Raw genomic sequence first — 19473 nt, 5'->3', positions numbered from 1 at the left:
ATGTAAGTTAAGCCTTAAATGCAGTGATAGCGACTGGTATCAGGCTTATTAACAGAGATACATACTCTTATAAAAGTGTAATATAAAACATTTGCTGGCATGTTAATCGTTTTTATATATGTTTGGTGACAAAACTTATTGGGGCCTAGTTTTTTTCCACATGGCTGGCTTGATTTTTGCCTAGTAACAGGCTTTCCACTGTTGCAATATGAGTGGGAAGGGCCTATTTTAGTGCTTTTCTGTGCAGCTAAAAATACTGACAGAGACATTCAGCTTCCCTCTGCATGATACAGGACATCTCTGAAGGGCTCAAAAGGCTTCAAAGTCGTGTTTGAGGAGGGTAACAATCACAGTAGACTGTGGCAGTTGTTGTGACTGTGTTTAAAAAACGTTTTTGTCATTTATTATTCTGTTTTTGTTATTAAGGGGTTAATCATCCATTTGCAAGTGGGTGCAATGCTCTGCTGACTTGTTACATACACTGTAAAAATTTTGTTAGTGTAACTGCCTTTTTTCACTGTTATTTCAAATTTTGTCAAAATTTGTTTCTCTTAAAGGCACAGTAACGTTTTTTTATATTGCTTGTTAACTTGCTTTAAAGTGTTTTCCAAGCTTGCTAGTCTCATTGCTAGTCTGTACAAACATGTCTGAAACAGAGGATACTTGTTCATTATGTTTAAAAGCCATGGTGGAGCCCCATAGGAGAATGTGTACTAAATGTATTGATTTCACCTTAAACAGTAAAGATCAGTCTTTATCTATAAAAGAATTGTCACCAGAGGGGTCTGTCGAGGGGGAAGTTATGCCGGCTAACTCTCCCCACGTGTCGGACCCTTCGCCTCCCGCTCAAGGGACGCACGCTAATATGGCGCCAAGTACATCAGGGACGCCCATAGCGATTACTTTGCAGGACATGGCTGCAATCATGAATAATACCCTGTCAGAGGTATTATCCAGATTGCCTGAAATAAGAGGCAAGATCAATAGCTCTGGGATTAGACGAGATACAGAGCGCGTAGATGCTGTAAGAGCCATGTCTGATACTGCGTCACAATATGCAGAACCTGAGCACGGAGAGCTTCAGTCTGTGGGTGACGTCTCTGAATCGGGGAGACCTGATTCAGAGATTTCTAATTTTAAATTTAAGCTTGAGAACCTCCGTGTATTGCTTGGGGAGGTATTAGCTTCTCTGAATGACTGTGACACAATTGCAGTGCCAGAGAAATTGTGTAGGCTGGATAAATACTATGCAGTGCCGGTGAGTACTGATGTTTTTCCAATACCTAAAAGGCTTACAGAAATTATTAGTAAGGAGTGGGATAGGCCCGGTGTGCCCTTTTCCCCACCTCCTATATTTAGAAAAATGTTTCCAATAGATGCCACTACACGGGACTTATGGCAGACTGTCTCTAAGGTGGAGGGAGCAGTTTCTACTTTAGCAAATCGTACCACTATCCCGGTTGAGGACAGTTGTGCTTTTTCAGATCCAATGGATAAAAAATTAGAGGGTTACCTTAAGAAAATGTTTATTCAACAAGGTTTTATTTTACAGCCCCTTGCATGCATTGCGCCTGTCACTGCTGCGGCGGCATTCTGGTTTGAGGCCCTGGAAGAGGTCATCCATACAGCTCCATTGACTGAAATTGTTGACAAGCTTAGAACTCTTAAGCTAGCTAACTCATTTGTTTCTGATGCCATTGTTCATTTGACTAAACTAACGGCTAAGAATTCCGGATTCGCCATCCAGGCGCGTAGGGCGCTATGGCTCAAATCCTGGTCAGCTGATGTGACTTCTGAAGTCTAAATTACTCAACATTCCTTTCAAGGGGCAGACCTTATTCGGGCCTGGTTTGAAAGAAATTATTGCTGACATTACTGGAGGTAAGGGTCAGACCCTTCCTCAGGAAAAGGCCAAACAGTCTAATTTTCGTGCCTTTCGAAATTTCAAGGCAGGTGCAGCATCAACTTCCTCTGCTTCATAACAAGAGGGAACTTTTGCTCAATCCAAGCAGGCCTGGAAACCTAACCAGTCCTGGAACAAGGGCAAGCAGGCCAGAAAGCCTGCTGCTGCCTCTAAGACAGCATGAAGGAGCGGCCCCCTATCGGACAACGTATCTAGTAGGGGGCAGACTCTCTCTCTTCGCCCAGGCGTGGGCAAGAGATGTTCAGGATCCCTGGGCGTTGGAGATCATATCTCAGGGATATCTTCTGGACTTCAAAGCTTCTCCTCCACAAGGGAGATTTCACCTTTCAAGATTATCTGCAAACCAGATAAAGAAAGAGGCATTCCTAAGCTGCGTACAAGATCTCCTTGTAATGGGAGTGATCCATCCAGTTCCGCGGACGGAACAAGGACAGGGGTTTTATTCAAATCTGTTTGTGGTTCCCAAAAAAGAGGGAACCTTCAGACCAATTTTGGATTTAAAGATCCTAAACAAATTCCTCAGAGTTCCGTCATTCAAGATGGAAACTATTCAAACCATTTTACCCATGATCCATGAGGGTCAGTACATGACCACAGTGGACTTAAAGGATGCCTACCTTCACATTCCGATTCACAAGAATCATCATCAGTTCCTGAGGTTTGCCTTTCTAGACAGGCATTACCAATTTGTAGCTCTTCCATTCGGGTTGGCTACAGCCCCAAGAATTTTTACAATGGTTCTGGGCTCACTTCTGGCGGTCCTAAGACCGCGAGGCATAGCGGTGGCTCCTTACCTGGACGATATCCTGATACAGGCGTCAAGCTTTCAAATTGCCAAATCTCATACAGAGATAGTTCTGGCATTCCTGAGGTCGCATGGGTGGAAAGTGAACGAAGAAAAGAGTTCTCTATCTCCTCTCACGAGGGTTTCCTTCCTAGGGACTAATAGATTCTGTAGAAATGAAAATTTACCTGACGGAGTCCAGGTTATCAAAACTTCTAAATGCTTGCCGTGTTCTTCACTCCATTCCGCGCCCCACGGTGGCTCAGTGCATGGAAGTGATCGGCTTAATGGTAGCGGCGATGGACATAGTGCCATTCGCGCGCCTGCATCTCAGACCGCTGCAATTATGCATGCTCAGTCAGTGGAATGGGGATTACACAGATTTGTCCCCTCTACTAAATCTGGATCAGGAAACCAGAGATTCTCTTCTCTGGTGGTTATCTCGGGCCCATCTGTCCAAGGGTATGACCTTTCGCAGACCAGATTGGACAATTGTAACAACAGATGCCAGCCTTCTAGGTTGGGGTGCAGTCTGGAACTCCCTGAAGGCTCAGGGTTCATGGACTCAGGAGGAGAAACTCCTCCCAATAAATATTCTGGAGTTAAGAGCAATATTCAATGCTCTTCTGGCTTGGCCTCAGCTAGCAACACTGAGGTTCATCAGATTTCAGTCAGACAACATCACGACTGTGGCTTACATCAACCATCAAGGGGGAACCAGGAGTTCCCTAGCGATGTCAGAAGTCTCCAAGATAATTCGCTGGGCAGAGACTCACTCTTGCCACCTGTCAGCGTTCCATATCCCAGGTGTAGAGAACTGGGAGGCGGATTTTCTAAGTCGTCAGACTTTTCATCCGGGGGAATGGGAACTCCATCCGGAGGTGTTTGCTCAATTGGTTCTCCGTTGGGGCAAACCAGAATTGGATCTCATGGCGTCTTGCCAGAACGCCAAGCTTCCTTGTTACGGATCCAGGTCCAGGGACCTAGAAGCGGCACTGATAGATGCTCTAGCAGCGCCTTGGTTCTTCAACCTGGCTTATGTGTTTCCACCGTTTCCTCTGCTCCCTCGTCTGATAGCCAAAATCAAACAGGAAAGAGCATCAGTGATATTGATAGCGCCTGCGTGGCCACGCAGGACCTGGTATGCAGACCTAGTGGACATGTCATCCTTTCCACCATGGACTCTGCCTCTGAGACAAGACCTTCTAATACAAGGTCCTTTCAATCATCCGAATCTACTTTCTCTGAGACTGACTGCATGAAGATTGAACGCTTGATCCTATCAAAGCATGGCTTCTCCGAGTCAGTAATTGATACCTTAATACAGGCACGAAAGCCTGTCACCAGGAAAATTTACCACAAGATATGGCGTAAATATCTTCATTGGTGTGAATCCAAGAATTACTCATGGAGTAGGGTTAGGATTCCTAGGATATTGTCCTTCCTCCAAGAGGGTTTGGACAAAGGATTATCAGCTAGTTCTTTAAAGGGACAGATTTCTGCTCTGTCCTTTTACACAAGCGTCTGGCAGAAGTTCCAGACGTTCAGGCATTTTGTCAGGCTTTAGTTAGAATTAAGCCTGTGTTTAAACCTGTTGCTCCTCCATGGAGCTTAAACTTGGTTCTTAAAGTTCTTCAAGGGGTTCCGTTTGAACCCCTTCATTCTATTGATATCAAACTTCTTTCATGGAAAGTTATTTTTCTGATGGCTATTTCCTCGGCTCGAAGAGTCTTGGAGTTATCTGCCTTACATTGTGATTCTCCTTATCTGATCTTTCATTCAGATAAAGTTGTTCTGCGTACAAAACCTGGGTTTTTACCTAAAGTGGTTTCTAACAAGAATATCAATCAAGAGATTGTTGTTCCATCATTATGTCCTAATCCTTCTTCAAAGAAGGAACGTCTTTTGCATAATCTAGACGTAGTCCGTGCCTTGAAGTTTTACTTACAGGCTACTAAAGATTTTCGCAAAAACATCTAACCTGTTTGTTGTTTACTCTGGACAGAGGAGAGGTCAGAAGGCCTCGGCAACCTCTCTTTCTTTTTGGCTTCGGAGTATAATCCGTTTAGCCTATGAGACTGCTGGACAGCAGCCTCCTGGAAGGATTACAGCTCATTCTACTAGAGCTGTGGCTTCCACCTGGGCCTTTAAAAATGAGGCCTCTGTTGAACAGATTTGCAAGGCTGCAACTTGGTCTTCGCTTCATACTTTTTCCAAATTTTCCAAATTTGATACTTTTGCTTCTTCGGAGGCTGTTTTTGGGAGAAAGGTTCTACAGGCAGTGGTTCCTTCCATTTAAGTTCCTGCCTTGTCCCTCCCATCATCCGTGTACTTTAGCTTTGGTATTGGTATCCCACAAGTAATGGATGATCCGTGGACTGGATACACTTAACAAGAGAAAACATAATTTATGCTTACCTGATAAATGTATTTCTCTTGTAGTGTATCCAGTCCACGGCCCGCCCTGTCCTTTTCAGGCAGGTCTAAATTTTAATTAAACTACAGTCACCACTGCACCCTATGGTTTCTCCTTTCTCGGCTTGTTTCGGTCGAATGACTGGATATGGCAGTGAGGGGAGGAGCTATATAGCAGCTCTGCTGTGGGTGATCCTCTTGCAACTTCCTGTTGGGAAGGAGAATATCCCACAAGTAATGGATGATCCGTGGACTGGATACGCTACAAGAGAAATAAATTTATCAGGTAAGCATACATTATGTTTTTCCTCAGGGGGATGTGGAAGAAGATTTCTGCCCTGAGGTTTGATGATCTTAGCATTTGTACCTAAGATCCACGCTGGTTCCCACAAGACTTTTGAAGGTAACCATGAGACATCTTCGGTGTGGAGACCGGTTTCATGCTACAAGCAGCATTAAGGTATGTGCAGCCTTTTATTTCTGAAGAGACTTGATATATCAGAACTGGCTGGCATTTATTTCCCTATATGGGAATGGGGTAAGCAGTAAAACCTATTTTAATAAGAGGGGTGTTACTGGAGTCCCTATTTTATATTTATCATTAGTTGATATTTGGGCATTATGTGACATGGGAGACAATATAAAAAAACAATGTTTTATGTTTTTTATTTTTGGCACTTAAAACTTTTTGGTTTTATGCTTGAGGGTTATATTGTGTGTGACTGTGTATTTTTACTTTAGTGCAAAACTGCATTTCCATGCGGTGTTGTTTGGGCCTACTCCAACTTTTGACCTTAAGGGGCGGAGCCTATTTTGGCGCAATTTCTAAAGGCTTAGCAGCAGCAAACTAGCTTGGTGGCTCCTGGACTGTGTAGCTGGTCTGAAGGGTTGGAAACATGATTCGAAGTACCCTGGGGGCAGGTAGGCGCCACAGAGCTGCAGAGTGTATTTTTATCTATCTTTTGACTACATGTTGATATAAGTACTGCTAAAGCCTTATTTCTGCCCTTGCTTCTGGGTGCAGTAATTTTTGGATTAACCAACGATATTAAGTTCAATTTGGGAATAATTTAACGTTTTTTGTGCATTTTGGAAAAATTGTTACACTTTTTTCTAATGTTTATTTTATGCTATAAATAAGTGTTTAAACGACTTTTGTGGTATTACTAGTCTGTTCAACATGTCTGACATTGAGGTTTCTCATTGTTCTATGTGTTTAGAAGCTATTGTGCAACCCCCTCTTACATTGTGTAACTTTTGTACTGAAAGGGCTTTACAATGTAAAAAGCATATTTTAAATAAAGTAAGTGTGCCTAGGGATGATTCTCAGTCTGAAGAGAATCGGGATATGCCATCCAATTCTCCCCAAGTGTCACAACCTTTTATGCCCACACAAGCGACGCCTAGTACTTCTAGTGTGTCTAATTCCTTTACTCTGCAGGAGATGGCTGCAGTTATGTCAACTACCCTTACAGAGATATTGTCTAAATTACCAGTGTTGCAGGGTAAACGCAGTAGGTCAAGTATTAATGTAAATACTGAATCCTCTGATGCTTTATTAGCTATTTCCGATGTTCCCTCACAGTGCTCTGAGTTGGGGATCAGGGAATTACTGTCTGAGGGTGAAATTTCTGATTCAGGGAATGTTTTGCCTCAGACAGATTCGGATGCTATGTCATTTAAATTTAAGCTTGAACACCTCTGCTTGTTGCTTAGGGAGGTTTTTAGCGACTCTGGATGATTGTGATCCTATTGTGATTCCTCCCAGAGAAATTGTGTAAAATGGATAAATATTTGGAAGTTCCTACTTACACTGATGTTTTTCCGGTTCCTAAGAGAATTTCGGAAATTATTAGCAAGGAATGGGATAGACCAGGTATACCGTTTTCTCCCTCTCCTAATTTTAAGAAAATGTTTCCTATATCAGATACCATTCGGGACTCATAGCAAGCTTTTTACTATGGGAGTAATCTGTCCTGTTTCAAAATTGGGACAGGGGCTTTACTCAAACCTATTTGTGGTCCCCAAAAAAGAGGGAACATTCAGACTCATTTTTTGACCTCAAGTTTCTAAACAAATTTCTAAGAGTTCCATCATTCAAGATGGAGACAATTCGAATGATTTTGCCAATGATCCAGGAGGGTCAATATATGACTATCGTGGATTTGAAGGATGCTTACCTTCATATTCCAATCCACAAAGATCATCATCGGTTTCTAAGGTTTGCCTTCTTGGACAAACATTATCAGTTTGTGGCTCTTCCTTTCGGGTTGGCCACAGCACCCAGAATCTTCACAAAGGTTCTAGGGTCTCTTTTGGCAGTTCTCAAACTGCAAGGGATAGCGGTGGCACCTTATCTGGATGATATTCTGATTCAGGCGTCAACATATCATCTGACAAAATCTCACACGGACACAGTGTTGTCTTTTCTGAGAACTCACGCCTGGAAGGTGAACCTAGAGAAGAGTTCACTTGTTCCACAGACAAGGGTTCCTTTTCTGGGAATTCTGATAGACTCGGTAGCCATGAAAGTATTTGACGGAGGTCAGAAAATCAAAGATTTTGAATACTTGCCAAGCACTTCTGTCCATTCCTCGGCCATCAGTGGCTCAGTGTATAGAGGTAATCGGCTTAATGGTAGCGGAAATGGACATTGTTCCGTTTTGCTCGCTTTCATCTCAGACCACTGCAACTGTGCATGCTCGGTCAGTGGAATGGGGATTATGCAGATTTATCTCCAAAGATAATTCTGGATCAAGAGACCAGAAACTCTCTCTTCTTTGGTGGTTGTCGCCAGATCATCTGTCCCAGGGAACTTGTTTCCACAGACCCTCGTGGGTGATAGTGACAACAGATGCCAGCCTTCTGGGCTGGGGTGCAGTTTGGAACTCTCTGAAGGCTCAGGGTGTTTGGACTCAGGTGGAGTCTCTACTTCCAATCAATCTTCTGGAGCTAAGAGCAATCTTCAATGTGCTTCAGGCGTGGCCTCAGTTGGTTTCGGCCAAATTCATCAAATTCCAGTCGTACATCATAATTACTGTGGCATATGTCAATCATCAGGGGGGAACAAGGAGTTCTTTAGCGATGATAGAAGTATACAAGATAATCAGTTGGGCAGAGGCCCACTCTTGTCATCTGTCAGTGATCTACATCCCAGGGGTAGAGAACTGGGAAGCAGATTTTCTAAGTCGACAGATGTTTCATCCGGGGGAGTGGGAACTTCACCCGGAGGTATTTGCTTCATTGATTCTCAGATGGGGCAGACCGGAATTGGATTTGATGGCATCTCGTCAGAATGCCAAGCTTCCAAGATACGGATCCCGGTGAAAGGATCCTCAGGCCGAACTGATAGATGCCTTGGCAGTACCTTGGTTGTTCAGCCTAGCTTATGTGTTTCCGCCGTTTCCTCTCCTCCCACGCGTGACTGCTCGAATCAAATAGGAGAGAGCTTCAGTGATCCTGATAGCGCCTGCGTGGCCACGCAGGACTTGGTATGAGGATCTAGTGGACATGTCCTCTCTGCCACCGTGGAAACTTCCGTTGAGACAGGACCTTCTCATTCAAGGTCCTTTCCAACATCCAAATCTAATTTCTCTGCAACTGACTGTGTGGAGATTGAACGCTTGATTTTATCGAAGCGAGGATTCTCTGATTCAGTTATCAATACTTTGATACAGGCTAGAAAGCCTGTCACTAGAAAAATCTATCATAAGATATGGCGTAAATATCTTTTTGGTGTGAATCCAAGGGTTATTCATGGAGTAAAGTTAGGATTCCTAGGATTTTGTCTTTTCTCCAAGAAGGATTGGAGAAAGGGTTATCAGCAGGTTCCTTAAAGGGGCAAATTTCAGCTTTGTCAATTCTGTTTCACAAATGTTTGGCAAATGTATCAGATGTTCAGTCTTTTTGTCAGGCTCTATCTAGAATTAAGCCTGTATTTAGACCTATTACTCCACCCTGGAGTTTGAATTTAGTTCTGCAAGGGGTTCCGTTTGAACCTATGCATTCCATAGATATTAAACTATTATCTTGGAAAGTTCTGTTTTTGGTTGCTATTTCTTTTGCTCGAAGAGTTTCTGAGCTTTTAGCATTACAGTGTGATTTGCCTTATCTCATATTTCATTTTGATAAGGTGGTTTTTACGTACCAAACCTGGGTTCCTTCCTAAGGTTGTTTCGAATAAGAATATTAATCAGGAAATTGTTGTTCCTTCCTTGTGTCCTAATCCTTCTTCTAAGAAGGAGTGTCTGTTACATAACTTGGACGTGGTCCGTGCCTTAAAGTTTTACTTACAGGCAACTAAGGATTTCCATCAATCATCTTCATTATTCATTGTTTATTCTGGAAAGCGTTAGGGGTCAGAAAGCTACGGCTACCTCTTTCTTTTTGGCTGAGAAGTATCATCCGCCTGGCATATGAGACTGCTGGACAGCAGCCTCCTGAAAGAATTACGGCTCACTCTACTAGAGCGGTGGCTTCCACATGGGTTTTTAAAAATGATGCATCTGTGGAACAGATTTGTAAGGCTGCGACTTGGTCGTCCCTTCACACTTTTTCCAAATTTTACAAATTTGATACTTTTGCTTCGTCTGAGGCTGTTTTTGGGAGGAAGGTTCTTCAAGCAGTGGTGCCTTCCGTTTAGGTTCCTGTCTTGTCCCTCCCTTTCATCCGTGTCCTATTGCTTTGGTATTGGTTTCCCACAAGTAAGGATGAAATCCGTGGACTTGTCATATCTTTGTAAAAGAAAACTAAATTTATGCTTATCTGATAAATTACTTTCTTTTACGATATGACGAGTCCACGGCCCACCCTGTTCTTTTTAAGACAGTTTTTCTTTATATTTTTTGTAAACTTCAGTCACCTCTGCACCTTATAGCCTTTCCTTTTTCTCTTCCTATACCTTCGGCCGAATGACTGAGGGTGGAGGGGAAGGGGAGGGGCTATATATACAGCTCTGCTGTGGTGCTCTTTGCCACTTCCTGTTAGTAGGAGGTTAATATCCCACAAGTAAGGATGAAATCCGTGGACTCGTCATATCATAAAAGAAAGTAATTTATCAGGTAAGCATAAATTTAGTTTTTTGTTTATTTCTTCAAACATTTTGACAAGATCTTGTTCAGGACCTTTCCATATTAACAGAAGGTCGTCTATATACCTCTTAAAGAGTACAAGGTTTGCACCGTAGCTGCCCGAACCAAAAAATTCTTCCTCTGTGGTTCCTGCTTAGGGGCAGTGGCTGTGGTTCCTTTATCCGTCCTAGGGACCATGTGGCTGCGCTTTCTGCTCCGGCCTAGGGACTATGTGGCTGCGCTTCCTGCTCCGGCCTAGGGACCATGTGGCTGCGCTTCCTGCTCCGGCCTAGGGACCATGTGGCTGCGCTTCCTGCTCCGGCCTAGGGACCATGTGGCTGCGCTTCCTGCTCCGGCCTAGGGACCATGTGGCTGCGCTTCCTGCTCCGGCCTAGGGACCATGTGGCTGCGCTTCCTGCTCCGGCCCTAGGGACCATGTGGCTGCGCTTCCTGCTCCGGCCCTAGGGACCATGTGGCTGCGCTTCCTGCTCCGGCCCTAGGGACCATGTGGCTGCGCTTTCTGCTCCGGCCCTAGGGACCATGTGGCTGCGCTGCCTGCTCCGGCCCTAGGGACCATGTGGCTGCGCTTCCTGCTCCGGCCTAGGGACCATGTGGCTGCGCTTCCTGCTCTGGCCTAGGGACCATGTGGCTGCGCTGCCTGCTCCGGCCCTAGAGACCATGTGGCTGCGCTTCCTGCTCCGGCCTAGGGACCAGGTGGCTGCGCTTCCTGCTCCGGCCTAGGGACCATGTGGCTGCGCTTCCTGCTCCGGCCTAGGGACCATGTGGCTGCGCTTCCTGCTCCGGCCTAGAGACCATGTGGCTGCGCTTCCTGCTCTGGCCTAGAGACCATGTGGCTGCGCTTCCTGCTCCGGCCTAGGGACCAGGTGGCTGCGCTTCCTGCTCCGGCCTAGGGACCAGGTGGCTGCGCTTCCTGCTCCGGCCTAGGGACCATGTGGCTGCGCTTCCTGCTCCGGCCCAAGGGCAGGGGGAGACTACACTCCATCCATCTCTGGAATATGTTTTTAACTTGATTTAAGAATTGTTTTTATTTTTTGTTCACAATAAAAGTGTCTTCCTTTTCTGCATCACAATATTTCTGTATTTTGGAGACAAAACTCTTGTTGACAGAGGCTCTAAGCACTCAATAGCCACACACACACAAGCAAGTGGAACTCTGCTCTGGCTACACAGTGACCACCGCTTCTTCTCTGTGCTGTGATTATTTTTATATTATGCTGTTAACTAATTCTGTGTTTTTCTCTCTCTCCATGCAACAGACTCCTGATTCTACAAGACCATTCCTTGTGCATGTTTGGCCTGGCATTCACCCTGGGTTGCATACCTCTGCAGACAGACAAAGAGCGAGGTTCTTGTTGCAGATGACACCTGTTGTTGTTTGAGCAATAAGAAGACACAAGCTAAACCCAGACATGGGAGAGATTTGCAAATGTGGTGGTTGTACAGACTTGACACCAGCTGGTAAAGCAGCTTATTAGGGGAGATACCGTTATTGGTCCACACGGAAGCCACCACCTGATACCATAATTACAAAAACATGCCACAGTCCTCCTAACCTTTGCCACAGAAGAGGGTCTCTGTGAACCAGACTTATTTTTGCAACAGAAGATAGGAGTTGTTTGGTCAGGGGAAAACCGATTTACGCTGCTAATCGCACAGATTACTTACCCAATCCTTGACGTTCTAGTTCACTTGTCACTGGCTCACACATCCTCAAGTATACAGTCGGATCAAATGCAATAGGCAACAAGTTGAGCTAAAGCCAGGAAGGAGCCATTTTGCAGTTGCCTATTGTGCCTATTGATAATTTCCACACTGGAGCATAAACTATTTTATATCAGGATGTTCATTTTCTAAAACATTTATGTATTTGTTGTCATTGAGTCCTATAATGCACAGTAACCCTGGCTGTGAGCGTACACAAAATCATTCTCAAAAACTCTCAATAATCCCCAAAGTGGCTCTCACAGTCACCTGGGGCCTGATCTAAAGCTCTTGCTTGGTAGGGATTATCTAGAAAGTTTTGTCAGTACAGAGAGGTCCATAAAATAATTTTAGAAAGGCAAATTTTACCTTAAAGGGATAGTATAGTCAAAATTAAACTTTCATAATTCAGATACAACAGCAATTTTAAGCAACTTTCTAATTTACTCCTATTATCAATTTTTCTTCGTTCTCTTGGCATCTCTATTTGAATGTAAGCTTATAAGCTGTCCCATTTTTGGTTCAGCACCTGAGTAGCGCTTGCTGATTGGTGTCTAAATGTATCCATCTAATCAGCAAGAGCTACCAAGGTGCTGAACCAAGAATGGGCCGGCTACTAAGTTTACGTTCCAGCTTTTTAAAATAAAGATACCAAAAGAACAAAGAAAAATTGATAATAGGAGTAAATTAGAAAGTTGCTTAAAATTGCCGCTCTATCTGAATCATGAAAGTTTGTTTTTGACTAGACTATCCCTTTAAGAGATGTTTTATCTAGATATGCAGAGTTATGGATGTGAGGGAGAGACATCTACATTAAAATATAATACTTCAAAGAATTTGTGTAATTTCTCTTCATGCCCATGATATGCTGTAAGTTTAGTGCTTACATTTGCTCATATACTGAAAAGAGGGGCATATTAAAGTGTTTTGGAATTGTCCATGTTTTGTCTGTTTTAAATCCTATATCTAAAGATTACATTGTGAAGTGTCATAATCAGAACAAGTTACGTTGCATGTGTTTGCGCCGTATATCTGGAACAAGACTATAATATAATTATATGATTTGGGAGTATGCAGTGAGACATTTGGTATAACTGACCTTTGGGTAATAGGGTTTATATATGATTTGCGCACTGTATGTATCATAACATATACATTACGATTGGTTAGTCACCTTATCTGTCCCCCTAGGACTTGGTTTGGGTTCTGTATACCTGTTTTTGACACCCTTAGCATGGCTGTCTTTGGGCTGTTGTAGCATCAGCGAGTCTAGTGAGAGACAGACCTAGGGGCCGATTTATCAATGTCTGTTTGACATGATACGCTGTAGCGTATCATGTCCAACAGACATTGCTGAATGTTGTCAGCATACGCTGTCTACTTTTAACATTGCACAAGCAGGTCACTAGTGACAGACAGTCCTAGGGTAGGATTAGGTATAATGTGTAGCATCAGGTCACTAGTGACAGACAGACCTAGGGTAGGATTAGGTATAATGTGTAGCATCAGGTCACTAGTGACAGACAGACCTAGGGTAGGATTAGGTATAATGTGTAGCATCAGGTCATTAGTGACAGACAGACCTACGGTAGGATTAGGTATAATGTGTAGCATCAGGTCACTAGTGACAGACAGACCTAGGGTAGGATTAGGTATAATGTGTAGCATCAGGTCACTAGTGACAAACAGACCTAGGGTAGGATTAGGTATAATGTGTAGCATCAGGTCATTAGTGACAAACAGACCTAGAGTAGGATTAGGTATAATGTGTAGCATCAGGTCACTAGTGACAGACCTAGGGTAGGATTAGGTATAATGTGTAGCATCAGGTCACTAGTGACAGACAGTCCTAGGGTAGGATTAGGATGTGTAGCATCAGGTCATTAGTGACAGACAGACCTACGGTAGGATTAGGTATGATGTGTAGCATCAGGTCACTAGTGACAGACAGACCTACGGTAGGATTAGGTATAATGTGTAGCATCAGGTCACTAGTGACAGACAGACCTACGGTAGGATTAGGTATAATGTGTAACATCAAGTCACTAGTGACAGACAGACCTAGGGTAGGATTAGGTATAATGTGTAGCATCAGGTCACTAGTGACAGACCTACGGTAGGATTAGGTATAATGTGTAACATCAAGTCACTAGTGACAGACAGACCTAGGGTAGGGTTAGGTATAATGTGTAGCATCAGGTCACTAGTGACAGACAGACCTAGGGTAGGATTAGGTATAATGTGTAGCATCAGGTCACTAGTGACAGACAGACCTACGGTAGGATTAGGTATAATGTGTAGCATCAGGTCACTAGTGACAGACAGACCTAGGGTAGGATTAGGTATAATGTGTAGCATCAAGTCACTAGTGACAGACAGACCTAGGGTAGGATTAGGTATAATGTGTAGCATCAGGTCACTAGTGACAGACAGACCTACGGTAGGATTAGGTATAATGTGTAGCATCAGGTCACTAGTGACAGACAGACCTACGGTAGGATTAGGTATAATGTGTAGCATCAGGTCACTAGTGACAGACAGACCTAGGGTAGGATTATGTATAATGTGTAGCATCAGGTCACTAGTGACAGACAGACCTACGGTAGGATTAGGTATAATGTGTAGCATCAGGTCATTAGTGACAGACAGACCTAGGGTAGGATTAGGTATAATGTGTAGCATCAGGTCACTAGTGACAGACAGACCTAGGGTAGGATTAGGTATAATGTGTAGCATCAGGTCACTAGTGACAGACAGACCTACGGTAGGATTAGGTATAATGTGTAGCATCAGGTCACTAGTGACAGACAGACCTAGGGTAGGATTAGGTATAATGTGTAGCATCAGGTCACTAGTGACAGACAGACCTAGGGTAGGATTAGGTATAATGTGTAGCATCAGGTCACTAGTGACAGACAGACCTACGGTAGGATTAGGTATAATGTGTAGCATCAGGTCACTAGTGACAAACAGACCTAGGGTAGGATTAGGTATAATGTGTAGCATCAAGTCACTAGTGACACAGACCTAGGGTAGGATTAGGTATGATGTGTAGCATCAGGTCACTAGTGACAGACAGACCTACGGTAGGATTAGGTATAATGTGTAGCATCAGGTCATTAGTGACAGACAGACCTAGGGTAGGATTAGGTATAATGTGTAGCATCAGGTCACTAGTGACAGACAGACCTAGGGTAGGATTAGGTATAATGTGTAGCATCAGGTCACTAGTGACAGACAGACCTAGGGTAGGATTAGAAATAATGTGTAGCATCAGGTCACTAGTGACAGACAGACCTACGGTAGGATTAGGTATAATGTGTAGCATCAGGTCACTAGTGACAGACCTACGGTAGGATTAGGTATAATGTGTAGCATCAGGTCATTAGTGATACACAGACCTAGAGTAGGATTAGGTATAATGTGTAGCATCAGGTCACTAGTGACAGACAGACCTATGGTAGGATTAGGTATAATGTGTAGCATCAGGTCACTAGTGACAGACAGACCTAGGGTAGGATTAGGTATAATGTGTAGCATCAGGTCATTAGTGATACACAGACCTAGAGTAGGATTAGGTATAATGTGTAGCATCAGGTCACTAGTGACAGACAGACCTAGGGTAGGATTAGGTATAATGTGTAGCATCAGGTCACTAGTGACAGACAGACCTAGGGTAGGATTAGGATAATGTGTAGCATCAGGTCACTAGTGACAGACAGACCTACGGTAGGATTAGGTATAATGTGTAGCATCAGGTCACTAGTGACAGACAGACCTAGGGTAGGATTAGGTATAATGTGTAGCATCAGGTCACTAGTGACAGACAGACCTAGAGTAGGGTTAGGATGATGTGTAGCATCAGGTCACTAGTGACAGACAGACCTAGGGTAGGATTAGGTATAATGTGTAGCATCAGGTCACTAGTGACAGACAGACCTAGGGTAGGATTAGGTATAATGTGTAGCATCAGGTCACTAGTGACAGACAGACCTAGGGTAGGATTAGGTATAATGTGTAGCATCAGGTCACTAGTGACAGACAGACCTACGGTAGGATTAGGTATAATGTGTAGCATCAGGTCACTAGTGACAGACAGACCTAGGGTAGGATTAGGTATAATGTGTAGCATCAGGTCACTAGTGACAGACAGACCTACGGTAGGATTAGGTATAATGTGTAGCATCAGGTCACTAGTGACAGACAGACCTAGGGTAGGATTAGGTATAATGTGTAGCATCAGGTCACTAGTGACAGACAGACCTAGGGTAGGATTAGGTATAATGTGTAGCATCAGGTCACTAGTGACAGACAGACCTAGGGTAGGATTAGGTATAATGTGTAGCATCAGGTCACTAGTGACAGACAGACCTACGGTAGGATTAGGTATAATGTGTAGCATCAGGTCACTAGTGACAAACAGACCTAGGGTAGGATTAGGTATAATGTGTAGCATCAAGTCACTAGTGACACAGACCTAGGGTAGGATTAGGTATGATGTGTAGCATCAGGTCACTAGTGACAGACAGACCTACGGTAGGATTAGGTATAATGTGTAGCATCAGGTCACTGGTGACAGACAGACCTAGGGTAGGATTAGAAATAATGTGTAGCATCAGGTCACTAGTGACAGACAGACCTACGGTAGGATTAGGTATAATGTGTAGCATCAGGTGATTAGTGATACACAGACCTAGAGTAGGATTAGGTATAATGTGTAGCATCAGGTCACTAGTGACAGACAGACCTAGGGTAGGATTAGGTATAATGTGTAGCATCAGGTCACTAGTGACAGACAGACCTAGAGTAGGATTAGGTATAATGTGTAGCATCAGGTCACTAGTGACAGACAGACCTACGGTAGGATTAGGTATAATGTGTAGCATCAGGTCACTAGTGACAGACAGACCTACGGTAGGATTAGGTATAATGTGTAGCATCAGGTCACTAGTGACAGACAGACCTACGGTAGGATTAGGTATAATGTGTAGCATCAGGTCACTAGTGACAGACAGTCCTAGGGTAGGATTAGGTATAATGTGTAGCATCAGGTCACTAGTGACAGATAGACCTAGGGTAGGATTAGGTATAATGTGTAGCATCAGGTCACTAGTGACAGACAGACCTAGGGTAGGATTAGGTATAATGTGTAGCATCAGGTCACTAGTGACAGACCTACGGTAGGATTAGGTATAATGTGTAGCATCAGGTCACTAGTGACAGACAGACCTACGGTAGGATTAGGTATAATGTGTAGCATCAGGTCACTAGTGACAGACAGTCCTAGGGTAGGATTAGGATTATGTGTAGCATCAGGTCACTAGTGACAGACAGACCTAGGGTATGATTAGGTATAATGTGTAGCATCAGGTCACTAGTGACAGACAGACCTACGGTAGGATTAGGTATAATGTGTAGCATCAGGTCACTAGTGACAGACAGTCCTAGGGTAGGATTAGGTATAATGTGTAGCATCAGGTCACTAGTGACAGACAGACCTACGGTAGGATTAGGTATAATGTGTAGCATCAGGTCACTAGTGACAAACAGTCCTAGGGTAGGATTAGGTATAATGTGTAGCATCAGGTCACTAGTGACAAACAGTCCTAGGGTAGGATTAGGTATAATGTGTAGCATCAGGTCACTAGTGACAGACAGACCTAGGGTATGATTAGGTATAATGTGTAGCATCAGGTCACTAGTGACAAACAGACCTAGGGTAGGATTAGGTATAATGTGTAGCATCAGGTCACTAGTGACAGACAGACCTAGAGTAGGGTTAGGATGATGTGTAGCATCAGGTCACTAGTGACAGACAGACCTACGGTAGGATTAGGTATAATGTGTAGCATCAGGTCATTAGTGACAGACAGACCTAGGGTAGGATTAGGTATAATGTGTAGCATCAGGTCACTAGTGACAAACAGACCTAGGGTAGGATTAGGTATAATGTGTAGCATCAGGTCACTAGTGACAGACAGACCTAGGGTAGGATTAGGTATAATGTGTAGCATCAGGTCACTAGTGACAGACAGACCTAGAGTAGGGTTAGGATGATGTGTAGCATCAGGTCACTAGTGACAGACAGACCTACGGTAGGATTAGGTATAATGTATAGCATCAGGTCACTAGTGACAGACAGACCTAGAGTAGGGTTAGGATAATGTGTAGCATCAGGTCACTAGTGACAGACAGACCTAGGGTAGGATTAGGTATAATGTGTAGCATCAGGTCACTAGTGACAAACAGTCCTAGGGTAGGATTAGGTATAATGTGTAGCATCAGGTCACTAGTGACAAACAGTCCTAGGGTAGGATTAGGTATAATGTGTAGCATCAGGTCACTAGTGACAGACAGACCTAGGGTATGATTAGGTATAATGTGTAGCATCAGGTCACTAGTGACAAACAGACCTAGGGTAGGATTAGGTATAATGTGTAGCATCAGGTCACTAGTGACAGACAGACCTAGAGTAGGGTTAGGATGATGTGTAGCATCAGGTCACTAGTGACAGACAGACCTACGGTAGGATTAGGTATAATGTGTAGCATCAGGTCACTAGTGACAGACAGACCTACGGTAGGATTAGGTATAATGTGTAGCATCAGGTCACTAGTGACAGACAGTCCTAGGGTAGGATTAGGTATAATGTGTAGCATCAGGTCACTAGTGACAGACCTACGGTAGGATTAGGTATAATGTGTAGCATCAGGTCACTAGTGGCAAACAGACCTAGGGTAGGATTAGGTATAATGTGTAGCATCAGGTCACTAGTGATAGACAGACCTAGGGTAGGATTAGGTATAAGGTGTAGCATCAGGTCACTAGTGACAGGAAAGACCTAGGGTAGGATTAGGTATAATGTGTAGCATCAGGTCACTAGTGACAGACAGACCTACGGTAGGATTAGGTATAATGTGTAGCATCAGGTCACTAGTGACACAGTCCTACGGTAGGATTAGGTATAATGTGTAGCATCAGGTCACTAGTGACAGACAGACCTAGGGTAGGATTAGGTATAATGTGTAGCATCAGGTCACTAGTGACAAACAGACCTTCGGTAGGATTAGGTATAATGTGTAGCATCAGGTCACTAGTGACACAGACCTACGGTAGGATTAGGTATAATGTGTAGCATCAGGTCACTAGTGACAAACAGACCTAGGGTAGGATTAGGTATAATGTGTAGCATCAGGTCACTAGTGACAAACAGACCTAGGGTAGGATTAGGTATAATGTGTAGCATCAGGTCATTAGTGACAGACCTACGGTAGGATTAGGATGATGTGTAGCATCAAGTCACTAGTGACAGACAGACCTAGGGTAGGATTAGGTATAATGTGTAGCATCAGGTCACTAGTGACAGACAGACCTAGGGTAGGATTAGGTATAATGTGTAGCATCAGGTCACTAGTGATAGACAGACCTACGGTAGGATTAGGTATAATGTGTAGCATCAGGTTACTAGTGACAGACAGACCTAGGGTAGGATTAGGTATAATGTGTAGCATCAGGTCACTAGTGACAGACAGACCTAGGGTAGGATTAGGTATAATGTG

The 19473-nt window shown here is 43.8% G+C and overlaps 1 protein-coding gene across 1 annotated transcript in view; it reads left to right on the top strand.

The window, feature by feature from the left end:
* The window catches only part of LOC128640338 (protein C10), a 51775-nt gene extending 39439 nt beyond the window's left edge, over positions 1–12336 (top strand). Inside the window, exon 5 of the mRNA XM_053692833.1 lies at positions 11470–12336. The gene's annotated coding sequence lies outside the window, so the exon portion shown is untranslated. The remainder of the gene's footprint in view (positions 1–11469) is intronic.
* Positions 12337–19473: the final 7137 nt, after the last annotated feature.

The sequence above is a fragment of the Bombina bombina genome, chromosome 9 (assembly GCF_027579735.1).
Source record: "Bombina bombina isolate aBomBom1 chromosome 9, aBomBom1.pri, whole genome shotgun sequence".
NCBI classification, from domain to species: Eukaryota; Metazoa; Chordata; class Amphibia; order Anura; family Bombinatoridae; genus Bombina; species Bombina bombina.
This window is presented reverse-complemented; position numbering and strand designations above follow the sequence as displayed.